The sequence below is a fragment of the Alexandromys fortis genome, unplaced genomic scaffold (assembly GCF_014885135.2).
Source record: "Alexandromys fortis isolate MF-2015 unplaced genomic scaffold, M_Fortis_MF-2015_v1.1 scaffold_83, whole genome shotgun sequence".
Lineage (NCBI taxonomy): Eukaryota > Metazoa > Chordata > Mammalia > Rodentia > Cricetidae > Alexandromys > Alexandromys fortis.
Window position 1 is genome coordinate 7,497,003 of NW_026068001.1, and position 12,226 is coordinate 7,509,228.

The following is a 12,226-nucleotide window of genomic DNA, read 5'->3' on the forward strand; positions in this document are numbered from 1 at the left end:
AGACCCGGGCTTCGTTCGAGAGCCAGACGTGTTTTTCCCTCTGGACAGCACTCCGCACCTCCACCTGCCTTTGCCACCCTACACGGTAGACTTTCACCCCTGGCCAGGAGGGAGGGCTACACTAGTTGCGGTCACGCGTGGCCCGGTCTTCTCGGCAATGCAGCGCGGCCTTAGATCCCGCTCCAGCTCTTCCCTTCTCCCCGGCTGTGGCCGGCCCCAGGCGCCTCCAGCGCGGCCTGAAACTTGATCCCGTGTCGGAAGGACAGTATGTAAACACCAGGCGCGCTCCGTGAGCCCAGGGAGGGGCCGTGCGAGGGCCGCCCGGGCAGCTCCGGGGCCCCGCGCCCCCTCCCGCCTGCTCGCCCCGGGCAGGATCGGCAGGGCCGCTGCCTGGCTCTCTGCCTTCCCTGTTGGCTCAGTTAATTGGAGCCGCCGCCACTGTGGCGGCCTCTTGTTGAATTTTCTAGATCGCAACCGTTCAGTCGTGGCTGCCTGCGGCTCCCTTCCCCCCTCCCACAGCTGTTATCTCGGCCAGCAACTTGTTGGTGATGGGGACAGTCCCTTCATTGACCCTGGCCTTAGGCTCTGCATTCACCTCAGGAGTTCTGGGAGTAGTTTTTGGGGTGTGTGTGTGTGTGTGTGTGTGTGTGTGTGTGTGTGTGTAAAGAGAGAGAGTCTTGTTGGAAGTGCGAGGATGCGAGGATTCCCGCCAGGATTCGAGGTTCTTGCTGTTAAACCAGGGGGACCTCTTGGCAGAAAGCCTTTATTCTCACGGCTTTGCACCAGGAAGCGGCGGACAGTCCAGAGGGCCTCCAAGAACAAATCCACTGGCTTCGCTTCCTAACAGGAAAACTGTACAAAAGGGTGGGGTGGCAAAGGCAGGCAAATAATTCCCACTGTCCTACCCAGTCCCCTATCTACCCTTGTCTACACTACAGTTTGCAAGTCCCTCCTGGCAGAGATCGCCCCCACTTTTGGATATAGGCCATCTAAATGCCACGAAGCTGCTTGCTGTCTGAGTATCAAGCAGGTTTTGGAAAAATACCACTCTCTGGGTTCTGGAGGTGCAATCTTCCCTAGCTGGGTCAGCTTCAAGCCTGCCGTGCTGCCCCCGCGGGCCCCCCCCCCCTCTTCGGGCCGCCTTTGCTGGCCTTAGCCACTCCTTCCTCCTGGAGGCAAATCGTTTGCTGAGCCTGTGAAGTGGAGAGGCTAGTAAGAGGGCCGGAGCTTGGCCTTGCGGCCAAGTGAACTAGAGAGCAGTTCCGTTAGGTTGGGGGAGCGTTTGCTGATGATGGCGCAGCTCTGTTGCTTTCTATCCAACATGCCCATAGAATCACGGCTAGTGGATTTCCCAGGCCTAGCTAGGGTCCAATGCTGTAAGAGTAGGAATTCCAGCCAGGAAGTCCATGCATATACACAGGCAAACTCTCAGGGGGCTGGCTGAGTGAACCACCATCAGGGGATCTTCCGCAGCTGCTTTTCCTGTTTGGGCTCTGAGAGGAGTGTCTGTTCCCACCCTGGCTTTGATGGTTCTAGGACAACTGTTAGGGAACAAAGACTGGAGGCCATAGGCTTCTTACTGCAATTTCTCAACACTTCTGGTCTTCACTTCTGACTTTTACCTGAATGGCTACTGTGAGGTTTTCCTGAGGGATCTTTCCAAGACTTCTCACTAGTTCCATGTTGGTTTAAACTATGATAAAAAGGAAATTCATGGAGTTGCTATCATTAACTTGATGTGTAGGATGGTACTTCAGTAGGTCAAGTTCACTTAGGGTTTTGTTTTTGTTCCTATCTATTTAAATTCTCCAGACCCTTTCAGTCAGTTAACTTCAGCTTGATGTCTCTTATTGTCAGTTTCTCTTCCATTTCCGTAGCTGGGCGAGAGGTGGAATTCCTGGAAAATGTTTATTCTCTTTCACAGACCTAATCAGTCTGTGAATGCCTAGTTCTTTTTTTTTTTTTTTGATAAAGCATATTTCTATGTTTTGATAAGGAAGAGAATAATTGGTGTTCCTTGCCAGGCCTGAAAAGATAATTATGTATCCCAGGAGCTTGCTGTCTCCTGTCTCTTTAACAGATGATCTTGATCCTGACTCCAAAGCACAAGTGCTTTCTTGGCCCATTCCCTCTGTCACTCCCCTCAAGCTCCTAGCCACCAACAGGTCTGAAGGTGGTGGTGGTGGTACCGCAGAAGACCCTGCAACTTAGGCATTCCTCCTCCTCCTCCTCCTCCTCCTCTTCTTCTTCTTCTTCTTCTTCTTCTTCTTCTTCTTCTTCTTCTTCTTCTTCTTCTTCTTCTTCTTCTTTTTTATCATAAGAAGAATATCCTGAGCCACTGGGATTTCTGCTTCATCTCCCTGAAAGCTTAGGCCAGGAGCTCTCCCACGGGGCCTGAGGTGATGGATGTCTTGAGGCCCAGGAAAGGAGCCATCATGGTGGGAAAAGTTGAGAGCCTGCACACAAGACTCAGCCCCGAACCAAAGGAAAGTACCAACAGCTACGGAATAGCTCCATGCACCTGGCTGGCAGCCTGCAGAGAAACAAGCTCTGGTCCTGCAGCGAGCAAAGCCCACAGCATACCATTTAGTTGGCTTTGCTTCTGCTCAACTTAGGACAGGTACCCTTAAACATATCAGGAAGCTGAGATGCAGCCATGACTCCTCGGTTCCTTTGGTGCTTACCTTAGCTTGGCTGAACTTGCTGGTCCTGTCTTTTTAGGGGGACTGGTTGTATTCTTGAAGCAGGATCACATTGTGACACCTCCCCAGGGGTCCCTAGCTATTGATTTTTAATATCCGTATTCAATATTGTATATTAAATATTGAATCCGTGCATGAGAGGATGTGATGCAAATCATCAACTATGCCTGTGACTTTAATAGTTATTTTATTGCCCAGAAACCACAGTTGGACGTGAGGCATCTTGCAGCCAAGGCTGGGGGGTGGGCAGGGATGGAAGACAGAGGGGAGGACTAGGCCTCCCAAGACTGACTTGAGACCTCCTGCTGAAGGACACACACTGCCCTTGAGGAACTTTACAGCCTTTGCCCAAGGGCAGTGTGTGTGTGTGGGGGGGGGAAGCACTCCATGTTTCAATGTAAAGAGCTAGGACTTCTGTATGGGGCTTGGACAGAGGAAGAGGTGTGGAGCTCTGTCCTTCCTTCCGGGACTTCCTTAACTGGATGGCTGTTTCTGGCCAGGAGTCACCCTTCCCTCTCCAGACTCACCCCAGACAAGCACACAGCCTCCTGAGCAGGAAAGTGAACTCCGGCAGGAAACTCCGGGCCTACTCCGGCAGCTGAACTCTGGGGCCCTTTTCCTCTTCTGCCGCCGCTGGTAATGCTGTCTACTCTGGCTCCCTTACAGACGGATGGAACCACTGGTGCAAAAGAGAAACTATTCAGGGAAAAGTCAACTGCTGTCCCTTGGAAGGCAGGCTGAGACTGGTATTGGCCTTCCCTTTCTGCTTCCCCATCCCATCAGGCTGAGACCCCTAGATGCCTTCTTTCTCAGACAGAAAAGTTCATTCCTCTTTAAAGGCTTTGGCCTTCACTCCCCGGTGGCCTCCACTTGACCACCCACACTCCATGACAGTCATCTACTACTTCACTGGGTTAGACAGTCAGGTTTTGAGAGGACAACCAGCAGAAAGACAGAAGGGCCAGAAGAAGCATGTGTGTATTCCATTGTGTGGGTTCAGGGAGTGACTATGGGCACAGCCAACAGCAGTGGAAAGCATTTGGCTTCATGTGAGGGAGAAGTTTTGCAGCCATTGCCAGTGCAGCGGAGCCAGTGGTGACAGGAAGGGAACTGAGGCTTGCTAGGCACTGATTGGCCCAGTATGATGGCTGTGGCCAGCGAGCCTTGGTACCTACGCTACATCTTTACTCGAATTGCATTACAGGGTTAGTGGTTGAGGGAAACCCAGCTTGGTTCCTAATTGCTTAAAAGTCAAAATGGGTAGTGTGCCCAATGATACCATCATAGGGAAGCCAATTGGCACTTCTAAGGCCATGCTCCTCCTCTGAGAATGTGCTGAACTGCTATTATTTACCTACTATCTTTGTCCCAAGCTCTGAGAAGGGTGGATGGACACCAGAGGGGCCTGGAGTCTTAAAGACCGCCCCAGGGACCCCTTCTCTGCTAGGAAGTTCCACATATACTTGACCTACCCCGGACAGACAGAGACCAACCCTAGCAGCAGGGCCCTCCTAGAGTCCGGGAGCGCGTTCTCACAGGAATGGAGATGTACCGGGCAGGGCCTGGCTGCGCACGCCTCCGCGATGGGCTCTGGCGGCGGCTGCTGTTGCCTGTGTTTCCGGGTCTGCGGCTGAGCCTTCCTGGCGTTCTCTGGCTTTGTCTCACTGCCAGCTTCTCGCCTGTCCTCACTAGTCTCCTGGGTCCACCGGTCGCGCTCTGCCTCCCTGAGTGCGCCTTTGCGCACGTGTGGCTGGCTTCCTGAAACCTGGCCTTTTCCCGCGGGCTACTAGGCACTGCCTTAAGGTCGCTGTGGGTGTCCACTTCTAGAGGGTTCCCCAGTCTTTAGAAACTGTTGGCAGGACTACGAGATCCGAACCCCGGAGGGCTAGGTTTTGCTTCGTTCCAACCCAAGCCGAAACTGGCGAGGGACTTTTATTAGACCTCCTATGCAGAGTCGAAGGGGCACACGTCTGCGGCTGACCTCTCCCAACACTCTGGAGACTGTTAGTCGCCGTGAAGAATTTGGGCACACTGTTTTGCTGCCTATCGGAAAGTTGGCGGGACATGTGGGCTGGGGTCCGAGTACCCAGAGTGCATGCGCACGTGCCAAATGCAAGGACCCGCTGTGGATCAGCGGACTGGGAGTGGCGACTGGGCTGAAAGCCAGCGAACACCTGGGAACACCCTAGGCCTCAGGGCAGGTGACACCCTTCGGAGCCCCTCCTCCCTCCTCCCCACACACCCCTTCTCCCCCCTCCCCCTTCTCCGGTCCGCACGCGGTCGGCCTCTGCGGCGGAAACACGGTCCAACTCCCTGAAAGTAAACTTGCCGCGAGCTGCCAGGGCCGAGAGAGAGAGAGAGAGAGAGAGAGAGAGAGACAGAGAGAGAGAGAGAGAGACAGAGAGAGACAGAGAGAGACAGAGACAGAGAGAGACAGAGAGAGACAGAGAGACAGAGAGAGACAGAGAGAGACAGAGAGAGAAAGAGAGAGAGCCCCGGCGGGGGTGTCTGCGTCGGGGAGGCTGGGAAGGCTAGTGTCAAGTTTCAGCCCCTAATGACTATCGATGGCGAGGTGCCAAGGCCCTGGGAACGGCTGGGGGGAACCGGGGTGAGGAGGGGGAGGCGCGGGTTGAGTGAGAAGGACCACGCCGTAGGGCCCAACTTGTGAACCCCAGAGGCGAGGCGCCCATGGGGGCCGAGGGAGGCGGCGGAGGCGGGGGCGGGGGCGGGGAGGGGCGCTCGAGGAGCCGCGGGAGCGGAGCGGAGCGCAGGCATCTTCCGCAATCCATTCATGCACTGAAGCGCGTGCAGAGCTGCTGCTCGCTGCCATTGTTACTCGCGGGCGGTGTGGGAGCCGAGCCTCCACTCTGGCGAGAGATAAATGGCCTCTGACAGCCCCTCCTCGCCAAGAGAGCTCCTCGGATTTCACCGCGCCGCGGCTCTCAGGTCTGTGCCTTGCTCGCTTCCCGGTGAGAACCTCTAAATCAGCCTCCCCGCCCTCCCTTCTCTCGGACTCTGTTCCCCCCCCCTCCCCGCCCTCTCCGGCCGGGCAAGGGCCCCCGGGGGCGCTGCGCACAAGCTCCGGTCGCCTCTCCAGCCCGGGGTTACTAAGTGGGAGCAGCGAGAGGATCCGGGGACCGCGGGTGGGGAGAAGCAGCTAGCGCCCCCCACCCGGGCTCCGTTCCCCCGCCTGAGCGCCCCGCCTCCGCGCCCACAAGATGGATCAGGCTACCGTGCGGAGAGCGGGCTGTAAATATTTTAAAAGTCTCTCGCGCGCCGGCGGTAATGGCTTTCGCAGTTGGAATGTGTGCTAGGGAAAGAGGAAGGGCGACGTTTGTGCTATGTTGCGGGTTGGGGGAATTGTTCCTATACCCTCTCCCTAGGTTCGGGGTGGGCTGTACAGCCAGGATCCCCGGTTTCCCGCCCCACCGCGTCCCGTGATAGCATCAAGAACACCAGTCGTTAGGGAACTTGAGTATATAGCAGGGCGACAAAGGGCCCAGTCGAGGTGACCCCAGAGCCACTCTTCTCTGAGGGAGGTCTCTCAAATGTTTTGGACTGGGGCTGGTCCGAAACCTCTGGTCCAGGTCCACTTATCACGGCTGATCCAGGGAAGGCGGGAAACGCACAAATAAGAGCCCCCCCCCCCCGAGTTTGCGTGGCCACTAAAACCGGGGCTGGGGTTTCTGCAGCGGGAACGTGTCCTGTTTGTGTCTTTGGTCCTCTTTCCAGCTCCTCTGTAAAGCCTGGATCCACTCAAAAGGCGCCATCCGCTTGCATTTGAATCTCAAAGTAGCTTTGTGGCTACTTAGGTTTGAAACCTGGGAGGAGGGAGCGGGCCCAGAGAGGTTCATGCCCAGGCTTGGTGGCAGTCACGTGTGGGCATGGAGGGACTCTTTTTCTTCCTTGGTTAGTGTAGGGTTGGAAATCTTTAAGGCTGAGCCCAGCGGGATAGGAGAGGGTGGGGGAGGGGAACCCAGTATCTCTGTGGGGAAGAGACTTAATGGGCCCACTACAGGGTGTGTGTGTGGGGTGAGGTGTTCACCTTTGCCAGCAGCAGCTTCCTTGCAGGGCAAGGGTGCGGAGTTGCACGGAGCTGGGGCAGGCCAGGTACTCCAGATTATCGCGGAAGGTTCCAGGCGTGTGGGCCTAGGCTAGGGCTGTTCATCTGTACCCTCTACCTTACTAGGCCCCCCGACCCGCTAAAGAGTGGGTGTGGGAGTCTTTTCGGGGTGCACCAGGGCTGCCCTAGGAGTTCCAGTGCGTGGAGTTCCGGGCTCTGGCAGCTCCGCTTCCAAGGGCTTGTATTGCGCCCTTTTTGCTTGTTTGTCTCTTGTGAGCCTCGTAAACCGCCCTGATTTATTACCCAGACTAAATGCTTAATTTGTGAATATGAAACAGATTAAAAAGGGCGGGGGGAGGGGGCTTGAGGTCGGCATATTTTAGCAATCAGACCAAAGCAGCCCGGCAGATGTTTCAAATTTGTCGACATTTTCAGGCTCATGTGGAAAGCCAGTCAGAATGGTCAAGAGGTCTTTTTTCCTTCCTTCAACCTGAGAACTTGGCAGTGATCAAAAGGAGGTGATTAGTAGCTACACAAAAAAGACACCAGCAGTCAAGGAGTTAACAGAGGCTGAGCTCTTCACCTCCAGGATTGGGGTGGAGGGGACGGGGCCTGAGGGTCACAAAGGCAAGCTGATCACAAAGCCTGGAGGGGGCCTAGCTAAAAAGGCCCAAGTATTAGAAGCTAACTCCAAAGAACAAAGTCGAGGGTCCATTAGAAGTTAATTCAGTAAATAAACTTCAGTGGCGATAAAACAAATAAGAAAGATGGCAACTCCGACTTAAAATAAGCAGCAGCTAATGGAAACTAATAGCGCTGATGTGGCCTAAGCCTGTGCTTTCCACATTGAGAGGCCCAGGACAGCACTCTCTCTTTGAAAAGACCCCATGTGTACAGGCAGTGCTTTTTGGTGTTTGTCGTTTGGGAGCAACTTCACACATCAAAGGCGGCCACAGTGTTCTTTTCAGCTCCCTGGTTCCAGCCACCCAGTGAAGCAGATACAATTTCTATAAATTGGCCTTCTCCTCTGGGTTTTGATTGATCATCACCATATGAGATTATTGAAAGTCTAATGTCTTATTTCACTTTCTCCAACGGCTGAGGAGGGGAACAGTTTATTGGAAGTCGGGCCATGGGAAGACTCCCGTTTTGTGCCATGGGAATTTCCTTTAGCCTGGTTTTCCCTGCCTCCTGAACCCCCCCCCCTGCATTTCCTGCAAGTGCCTTGTTCCACCTTCCCCCTCCCCCTCCAGGACTGTGCTTCTGGGACTGTTCACAGGTACAGTCCCCCCCCCTCCTTTCCCCCTCCAGGACTGTGTTTCTGTGAGTGTTCACAGGTACAGTCTCCCCTCCAGGACAGTGCTTCTGTGACTGTTCACAGGTAGAGTTTTCCCTCCTCTCCCCCTCCAGGACTGTGTTTCTGTGACTGTTCACAGGTACAGTCCCCCCTCCTCTCCCCTCACAGGACTGTGTCCTCCGCCTTCCCCTCCAGGACTGTGCTTCTGTGACTGTTCACAGGTACAGTCCAAGCTAGAGAATTCCTATTGGGAAGGAGAAAATGGCTGTTGACTAACATAGAGAAACAAAAGATGTCTTTTTAAAGCATATATCTTCCAATGCCCCAAATCCCTTCTTCTGCCTTTGTTTCCCACTCCGAACTTTCCTGACCCTCTTTTGCCTGGATATGATCTTTCATTTTATTAAAGTTGATCATGGCTCTTCTGTCTTGTCCTGAGCCAGACAAAGGCTTAGAGAAAGTCAAAGAACGTGTTAATTATATGTTTCTTGTAAACTGACTTTTCATTTCCCCCTAACACATTTAGCTGGCTTGGTGTTTAGTTTAACACTCAATTGCTGCAAATATGCTGCTTAAAATGCTGTCTTTATTAAAACAAATAAATGGATTCAAAGACCTTTCTAATTTCCACTTGCGTGGGCTAGAAACAAGAGAAAAATGTAAGAAAAGAGCTGGGGAAAGGTAGCAGGGAGGCTGGGGCGAGAAAACACACACACACACACACACACACACACACACGCACGCACACACAGACACACACACACGCGCGCGCGCGCGCACACACACACACACACACACACACACACGCACACACACCCGCACACACAGACACACACATTATGTTCCTTCTGCCATCCCTCCCTGCAGCTGCCCTTAAACTGGTCCGTACAATTGTCCCTGGCTGCGCCCTGTAGCTTGCCAGCCTGCCTGGATTTTCCATCATTTGGTGCCTAAGGCCATCATTAGCTGCGAATGGACAGCCCTCTACCTGCTGGCTGCCAGTCACTTACCAACGAGGGGAGGCTGACTACAGGCTCCTACATCAGGCCTGGGCCCCATTTGTTCAACCTGAGAGGGGTCCTTGGTTTTTGCCCCTGGGTGAGTTGGTACCTAATTAAACTCTACCCAGGGCAGCATGCACTAAATATACGTAGGCTGACAGGAAGCTGGGAGGAAAAGGCGGTCATTACTTAAGCAGGGAAAGTGACTTTTCTGAGAGTGGGAAGAAAGGGACCCCTCGGATCACTTTGTTTACCCTAAGCAGAGCTTCAGAGGTCACATCAATGCCAACAGTGAAACAAGTAGAAATGGGAATGAAGGAAAATCCAGAGACCACATGTCCCTAAACCAGGCCTGTGTCATCATCTGGGAGTGAGGGGGAGGTTTATCAGAGCCCTAGACAATGCTAGCTGCAGAGAAAAAAAAATGACCCAAGCGCCCTTGTGGCTTTGGAGTCATGGCTCATGTACTATACAGGCCTATGTACTCGGGAGCTGGAACTGTATAAATGGCTGTGGAGACAGAAAGGAACAGATGTGTCAAAGATCCCAAGGACCGAGTGTATAGTCAAGTTACAGGGAGCGGAAGGAACAGGAGAGTATGCAGCCAAAGCCGCTGGCCCCTACGTGGGATCCAGATGATCAGAGCTGCCTGCAAAGAAAGGTGGCCAAATACCTGGAAAGGCCTTGGGGCTTTGAACCCTGGCTAATTCAGTGGAGGAAATTGATTCTGAGGGTGAAAACATTGGGTCAATGTGACAAAAAGTAAGACCAGAACCCAAGTACCAAGGACACAGAGTTAGAGGACTAAAGGAACTCCTGACTGGACAAAACTGCTCTTCCTGGGCGAAAATTTTAGCCATTTTTAAGACTTGCTGTATGCAAAGCAGTATATTGGGCATCTGGGGCCACCAGAACTAGAATCCTCAAAATGCTCTTACCTTTTCTGTGGAGGACAACAAATGCCCACAGTGAGTGAGCTGAGACTGAGAAGGAAGTCAGCCTCTTCCAGAGCTCCACTTTTACCCCTAGCCTTCAGCTAAATTCCTGAAGGGAGGTAAGGCCACAGGCAGCCTGTGACGACTAGGAACCTCTATGCCAATCTGAAGTGAACCACCCCGTTGGGGCTAAGCTCCAGGGCCTTCCAGATTGTTCCGTGTAGATGGTGGCAGAGGTCACATGGGCCCTTTACTTTCCCTTCCTTGGAAAGCCTGCCGGACTTTATTTCCCCTGTGGGGGCAGGCCAGAGATTTTGATGCAAATCAAGAAGGCAGCTTTTCTAGTCAGGAATAGCCTGCACTGCTGCCCTCCGCCAACAGAAAAGAATAGCTTGTGCTCCACCCCCCCCCCCAACTCACTCTCTCTCTCTCTCTCTCTCTCTCTCTCTCTCTCTCTCTCTCTCACACTCACACACACACACACACACACACACACACACACACACACACGATAAGGGAATACTGACTCCCTTAACAAAACAAAGTTGTGAATCTCCACAGTTTCAAATTGTGAGGGGAGTCTCCCATTAGAGAATTCGAACTAGCTTAAATATATCTTCCCTCCCCTGGGCACACTCCCTCTGTGCCCCCTAGATTCCACTTGCCCGTTGGGGTGTTTCAGTGTGATCACAGGTGCCCTTCTTCAAGCCACCTGGCCTGGGCCCAGCCTTTGCTCTTGGTTTCCCTGAGCACTGGCGAAACCTGCTGGAACCTTCAAAGCATTCCTAAACACTACCAGGGAACTGTAAGGCAGCGCAAACAAAGAGGCAAGGAACGCCGGAGCTGTGAGCTCACTGAGTCTGTGGGCCAACAGGGCTGGCCCAAGTTCAGTCAGACTTCTTGGCTCCAGGCCAACCAGAGCTGGCAGTGTGCCCTCTCCAGCCCACTACTCAGACCTCATTGCCCCCAAATTTGGGCACCCTTCCCTGAAGCTAGCTTAAGTCCCAGGAAGCCCTACTGCAGGCCTCTCAGAACAGTACTTCCCCATTCAGGTTTTATGGTGGCTAATTCCTGGCTTCTGTGAGAGCTTCCCAAAAGACTGAACGAGTTGGCCAATAGCAGGGTCCCTTCCCTTCATCAGATGGCTTGGGGGGGCTTGGGATAGCCTGAGTCCCTGCATGTTAGCTTCAGGACTTGAGTGTTTGTGAACACTTGGTGTCTTAGATCCTGTACCGCACAAAAATGTGATCATTGTCTGCGTACGTCAAGGTTGGGAAGGGGAAGTTCCCTATACATAGAACTAGGAGGCGGGTGGTGGGTGTCAAGTCACATGGTTCTCCATGGGTAGCGAGGGAGAGTGCTTCAGTCACTCATTCATCATCCTTTAGCTCAAGTCTCTTTGGTCTATTCAATACCATGCTGATGGCTTGTACAAGGGAGGCAGGAGGAACAGCCACGGTTTCCAGGAATCTGCTTTCTCACTCAAAAGTGAAGAGAGAGCTTGTGCTTTTACTCTGTCTGTCTGTGTGTGTGTGTGTGTGTGTGTGTGCGCGCGCGTGCGCGCATGTGCACGTGGGCAAGAACAACAGACAGGCAGACATGAGGTAGGGGGAGCAGTATGAGACATGGTAGCCCAGCCTGGCCTGGAATTCAATATGTAGCCCAGGTATTCTTGAACTCCTGCTAAATCCCCTGAGTCCTGGGTTACAGGTGGACGCCACTATGGCCAGTTCATGTGTATGCTTTGCACAGGAGCTTGCGATGCCCAGAGCTCCTGGAAGACAGGAGGGCTCCAACAGTTGTCTTATTTCAGCGTGTGGTGTCTTTTTAACCCATGTTCCACTTACATAAAGATGGATTGCCACAAATGCCCTCAGCACAGTCTGCTAAATAGGTTTTCTTCCCCAAGGCCCTACCCAGACAACTAAATCATGTTGGTTGCAGATGTTAGGGGTAATACCTGTACACGACAAAAAAAAATTTGTCGGGGGCGGGGGATGGGGAAGCAGTATTTATTTTGAGACAAGGTTTCATGTTGCTGATGTTGGCTTTGGACTCCTGACCCTCCTGTCTCCACCTACTAAATACTGGGGTTACTGATATGTGCCGGGATGGTGGTTACATGGCAAAAAACTCCAAGGATCTCAAAGGATGCTGGGGGAGAAGTGTAGGCCTGTCCCACCCAACTGTTAGCTACCTCTCTGCAAGATTGCTGCTCCCTTTAGTTT

The 12,226-nt window shown here is 53.2% G+C and overlaps 1 protein-coding gene across 2 annotated transcripts in view; it reads left to right on the top strand.

The window, feature by feature from the left end:
- Bcor (BCL6 corepressor) overlaps positions 1-12,226 on the top strand; it is a 118,680-nt gene that overhangs the window by 23,473 nt on the left and 82,981 nt on the right. Inside the window, exon 1 of one of the 2 annotated variants that reach the window (XM_050160855.1) lies at positions 5,510-5,648. The exons of the other annotated variant lie outside the window; for it this stretch is intronic. The gene's annotated coding sequence lies outside the window, so the exon portion shown is untranslated. Of the gene's footprint in view, positions 1-5,509; positions 5,649-12,226 lie in introns of those variants that run through there. 2 annotated transcript variants of the gene reach the window in all.